The sequence below is a fragment of the Bos indicus x Bos taurus genome, chromosome 5 (assembly GCF_003369695.1).
Source record: "Bos indicus x Bos taurus breed Angus x Brahman F1 hybrid chromosome 5, Bos_hybrid_MaternalHap_v2.0, whole genome shotgun sequence".
NCBI classification, from domain to species: domain Eukaryota; kingdom Metazoa; phylum Chordata; class Mammalia; order Artiodactyla; family Bovidae; genus Bos; species Bos indicus x Bos taurus.
Genome location: NC_040080.1, coordinates 86869407 through 86875406, shown reverse-complemented (window position 1 = coordinate 86875406; position 6000 = coordinate 86869407). Strand labels below are relative to the sequence as shown.

Sequence of the window (6000 nt, the reverse complement as noted above, 5' to 3'; positions counted from 1 at the left end):
AAAAAAAAAACCCACAGAAAAGCTCAACTCACACCACGATATCCTCTGTTGTCGTGGGTCCAGGAAAGCTGGAGCAGGGGCTGGCAGGTCCCAGGCTTCACTCTTGGGGGACAGCTGGACAGCTCAGCCCCACCTGGGAGGATGCTTTCGTTGACATCTCAGGTTGCCGCCTGACGATTGGTGGCTGGGGCTGGAAGGGAGGGTCCACAGGAAACGCGACACTGGGGATGCTGCCCCCTATCACATGATGGAAATTTCCACTCTTTAGAAAGGCGAAAAGAAAAGAAAGAAGGGTCTCTCAATCCACCCTTTTCCCCTGGATCCCAATCGGGAGAGGGAAGAAAAAGGCGGGTGAGTGAAGCTGTTTATATTTTCCGTTGACTTAAAGACTTGTCAGTGTGCAAACCTGTGGCTGGATCCCAACTGGGATATGAGTGTGTGTGCGCGCGCGCGCTCGTGTGCGCATGGGGACAGGCACACGTCTGCAGCGTGGTCTCTCAACCTTCTGGGGCTTAGGTCAGGCGTTATGGCTCCTCGTGTCTTGTTGATGGTCCTAAATCCTTATCATTTTCCAAAGGATCCCACTGCGTGTGGGTTACTGCAGGCTAATGACCGGACTGACTAGAAATTAAGTAAACCAGGGCAAACCGAGGTAAAGGGCACAGGCTGGGAAAGCTCCTGTGAGTCTCTATGCCAGGAGAAGTGACTGTGCCAAGGCGGCCTATTCCTGGGGGGGCTGGCAGTGGTTGGCTTGAGCTGGAACGCCCCGCCCGCGAGCCCGGGTTCCCTGGGTGTTCGAATTTCGAGATGCTTGTTTTGAGACCGCCATCCACAGCAGTGGCGCCGCCGCCTGCCTGGCCAGGGGATCCGAGACCCTCTGGAGGAACTGGCTCCACGTTAGCTAAGGATCGTGCTGGAGAGGTGTTACCCGAGTCGCGGGACCAGTGCCCGCGTCCTCGGGGTGGGGACACTGGATGCAGGACCTAAAATAGACCCATCTTCCCTGACAGCTGGGCCCCCTGGGAGGCCAGCGCGGTTCCCTGGGTCGGGAGTTCGGGCTTGGCCCAGGAAACTCCGGGGAGGCTCCTGTAGGGGAGGAAGAAGGCGAGATCAGCGCTGGATCTGGGGACCGTGGCTGCTGGCGGTGAGCGCGTTCCTTGCCGTCGGACTGAGAAGACTGGGGCGCGCAGAAAACAGGGAAAGAGCGGCGCAGAAAAGCGAGCAGGAAAGACAAGCGGAACCAAGGGAACGGAGAGGGGCCGTCGGGGAAGAGGGTTGAAGTCCAAGGAGGAGGAGAGAAGGAGAGAGCGATAAGGGTCCAGACCCCGAGAGGGGTAGGAGTAGGAAGGAAAATGGAGAAAAGGGAGAGAAAGAATGGAAGGAAGAGAGCGGGGACGCTGGGAGCACCTCGCAGTCCGGGAGAGGAGAGGGGTGAGCGCGGGGACCAGCTCCAGAGCGCCGCGAGGTTCAGGGAGGGGCTCTTCGCACAGGTGGGCGTGCGCCCTAGTGGGCGTTGGCTGGAAGTGGAGAACCGCGCGTCCCCCAGCTTCCCCTAGTGAACCAGCAGGGAAAGGTTGCGAGTGTCCCTTCCATGTGCACCGAACCAGCCCAGGAAGTGGGTACCAGGTTGCCGACTTGGTTAGAGGAACTGGGTAAACTAAACCAGGGATGATCCAGAAATCCCCACCTGCAGTCCTCCGCAGAGCCTTTAAATACCTGGGCCTGATTTCACCGGAGGACGCCAGGTTGGCTCTTGATGTGTATCTCTTAGTGCAAAAGGTGTATTTCTACCTGTCTCAGAGGGATCTTAGACCCTGAGAAGAGAGGAGAAGCGAAGGGTAACCTCTGCTGGAGGTGTAAGAAGACCTGGTCTTGCACTTAACCTCCACCTCCTCCTGGTCAGGTGCCCCATCCCCCAAGGCTGCTGGACCTGCTTTCTTTGTTATTGGTTGGGTAGTGGCGCACTTTGGCACCCTTAAGGAAAGGAGGGAGTGGCCAGCCTTTCACTATGAATGGTCTGTTTCCCAAATTCCTGATTTCCTATATTCATCTTTATTCGCTCCCTAGGCAGTGCAGACATAAGCATTATGACATCATTATGACTAAATTGTCTTATGTTGTAAAGAGAGGATCCTACACCCAGATCACATTTCCAGGGCCTGGGTTTGTTTCAGCTTTGGTTAAAACTTTTCATTACCTTGACTTTTGCTGGGAGGGGGTGTAAATTCGCCTGTGGGGGTTTTTTTTTTTTTTTTTTTGTCTCCACACTGCAGATAAGTCTCTAAGGAGTGGGTGAGACTGGTGGACTCTCTCATATGGAACACAAGAAATGTTTGTGTGTGTGTGATACAGTCTCAAATTCTAACAAATGAATCTACAGAAAATCTGTGTTTTAGGTAGAAGATTGTAAGCACAGAGACACTGAAGACAGTGTCTGATCTCCCCAAGTTACAGAATACCATGGGGTGGCAAAGAGTCAGACATGACTTAGCGACTAAACAACAACACATATGTGTTCAGAGACAGAAAGCTTCTAACGGGCTGATTTTATCACAAAACCTCAAAAAACAGGAAGACTGGGGTAAAGGGATAAATAACTTTCAAGGCTGTGGGCATAGGAGGTCAGCTCTTCTGCCAGAGTATGCAGTGCTAGGTGCCCCAAAGAGGCTAGTTTCTGCTCCATTCATCATAATAATGGCTCACGCATACATATCAATTACTATATTCCCTATATGTTACTAAGTGCTTCTTTTAACATTTGACCCTCATCTGACCCTAGCCTATTGAGCTAGATTCTATTATTCTAGCTATATTATAGATCAAGAAATGGAGATACACAGTGTGGGGGACATAGAACATCTTTGGAAGTTCTGTTTAGGAATTAATTATTCTTAAGTGTACAGAACAATCTTCTTTCACTTTATATTTAATCATAGTCAGAACTAGATAGGTTCTGGAGACCCAAGACTGACTTCTTAGTCTATTAGAGACTAATTCTATCCTAAGAAAGCCAAAAGCAGCTTAAGAATTAATATTTGTCAGACCCAGGACTGGATTTTTTTTTACAAGTGAGATTTGAGAAATGCATAACTATGGTTCAGTTCAGTTGCTCATTTGTGTACGACTCTTTGTGACTCATAGACTGCAGCATGCCAGGCCTCTCTGTCCACCACCAACTCCCAAAGCTAGCTCAAACTTACGTCCATTTTGTCAGTGATGCCATCCAACCATCTCATCCTCTGTTGTCCCCTTCTCCTCCTGCCTTCAGTCTTTCCCAGCATCAGAGTCTTTTCCAATGAGTCAGTTCTTCACATCAGGTGGCCAAAGTATTGGAGTTTCACCTTCAGCATCAGTCCTTCCAATGAATATTCAGGACTGATTTCCTTTAGGATTGACTGGTTGGATATCCTTGTAGTCCAAGGGACTCTCAAGAGTCTTCTCCAACACCACAGTTCAAAAGCATCAATTCTTCAGTGCTCAGCTTTCTTTATAGTCCAGCTCTCACATCCATACATGATTACTGGAAAAACCGCATAGCTTTGACTAGATGGATCTTTGTTGGCAAAGTAATGTCTCTGCTTTTTAATATGCTGTCTAGGTTGGTCATAACTTTTCTTCCAAGGCGCAAGCATCTTTTAAAAACAGGATGGCTGTAGTCACCATCTGCAGTGATTTTGGAGCCCAAGAAAATAAAGTCACAGTTTCCATTATTTCCCCATCTATTTGTCATGAAGTGATGGGACTGGATGCCATGATCTTAGTTTTTTGAATGTTGAGTTTTAAGCAACTTTTTCACTCTCCCTTTCACTTTTAAGAGGCTTCTCAGTTTATCAAGCTCTCAGGACAAGCATAATATAGCAGCTTGTGAACTTCTGAGCTAAAGGTTTTTCTTCTTTTATATTATCATTTTTGTTCATTTCTGCAGTGGTTTTTAGGCATACCCCCCCCCACCCCCCATCCTTTGTACTGACAATAATTTTTGTAACTATTTTTTTTTCTTCTCATTAAAAAAATTTTTTTTTGTATTGGAGTATATATATCTCCATTCTTTTTCAGATTCTTTTCCTATTTTAAAAAAACTTAAATGTTTTATTTCTTGCAAATCCAAAGCAATAATTTCTATAGAAAACAAAAATTTAATGAAGTTTAATGAACATATATTTTAATATGTATAGGTAATATTACTATTCTAAAAATGTATAATATATATAAAAGTAATATTACTATTCTAAAAAATTCCATGTGTCACATGAAACCATCTCGCATACTACTACTACCCTGATGATGTCTTGTAGGAAGATGAGGGATAGAAGAAGGGGAGAGCCAAAAGAAAGGAAGACTCTTCAAAGTCAGACTAAGAGTCAAGCCCTTTTAATGTGTGAATCACATTTAATCTTCACACAATACTCCACAGTATCAGATCAGATCAGATCAGATCAGTTACTCAGTTGTGTCCGACTCTTTGTGACCCCATGAATTGCAGCACGCCAGGCCTCCCTGTCCATCACCAACTCCTGGAGTTCACTGAGACTCGTGTCCATCGAGTCAGTGATGCCATCCAGCCATCTCATGCTCTGTCGTCCCCTTCTCCTCTTGCTCCCAATCCATCCCAGCATCAGAGTCTTTTCCAATGAGTCAACTCATCGCATGAGGTGGCAAAGTACTGGAGTTTCAGCTTTAGCATCATTCCTTCCAAAGAAATCCCAGGGCTGACCTCCTTCAGAATGGACTGGTTGGATCTCCTTGCACTCCAAGGGACTCTCAAGAGTCTTCTCCCACACCACAGTTCAAAAGCATCAATTCTTCGGCGCTCAGCCTTCTTCACAGTCCAACTCTCACATCCATACATGACCACAGGAAAAACCATAGCCTTGACTAGATGAAACTTTGTTGGCAAAGTAATGTCTCTGCTTTTGAACATGCTATCTAGGTTGGTCATAACTTTCCTTCCAAGGAGTAAGCATCTTTTAATTTCATGGCTGCAGTCACCATCTGCAGTGATTTTGGAGCTCCCCAAAATAAAGTCTGACACTGTTTCCACTGTTTCCCCATCTATTTCCCATGAAGTGATGGGACTGGATGCCATGATCTTCGTTTTCTGAATGTTGAGCTTTAAGCCAACTTTTTCACTCTCCACTTTCACCTTCATCAAGAGGCTTTTTAGTTCCTCTTCACTTTCTGCCATAAGGTTGGTGTCATCTGCATATCTGAGGTTATTGATATTTCTCCCGGCAATCTTGATTCCAGCTTGTGTTTCTTCCAGTCCAGCGTTTCTCATGATGTACTCTGCATAGAAGTTAAATAAGCAGGGTGACAATATACAGCCTTGACGTACTCCTTTTCCTATTTGGAACCAGTCTGTTGTTCCATGTCCAGTTCTAACTGTTGCTTCCTGACCTGCATACAAATTTCTCAAGAGGCAGATCAGGTGGTCTGGTATTCCCATCTCTTTCAGAATTTTCCACAGAATACTCCACTGTATAGATATTTGTAATTTCCATTTTACAGAGGAGGAGATTCCAGCTCAGAGAAATTAAGCAAAGAGCCAAGGATCACAGAGATAGTAAGCGACAGGGCTGGCATCAGAACTGTGGTCCCTCCTATGCCAAGGTTCCTGCTTCCTATAAAGACAGCAGTAAGATGAAGACCACGAGGAGAGCAAAAACTTAAATCAAGAAGCTTAGAGAGGTGTTATACAACAGAATGGGCTGTGAGAAACGGTAGAATGGAGAAAAACAAATCACTTTCACGTGCCTGCTAATCTTCTGGTCTTCTTTCCACTGTTTGTAGTGACCTAATTTCATTCATTCATTCTGCAAACAATCATTGAATATCATTATCCCCCAGGAAGTATTTGGGAGTTTCTTTTCTCCTCGTCTGCCTAACACCTACCAGAGTCCCAGGCGAATACTAGGTGATCAAAAAATGTTTGTTGAGTAGAAGGATGAGTCTAGTGAAGGAAAGAATAAATAAGCAAACAGTTGTGTTAACAGCATGTGA

At 46.0% G+C, this 6000-nt stretch overlaps 1 protein-coding gene across 1 annotated transcript in view; it reads left to right on the top strand.

Moving 5' to 3' along the window:
- The first annotated feature begins 234 nt into the window (after nt 1-234).
- Nucleotides 235-6000, top strand: part of SLC38A4 (solute carrier family 38 member 4) — an 85600-nt gene continuing 79834 nt past the window's right edge. Inside the window, exon 1 of the mRNA XM_027542655.1 lies at nt 235-351. The gene's annotated coding sequence lies outside the window, so the exon portion shown is untranslated. The remainder of the gene's footprint in view (nt 352-6000) is intronic.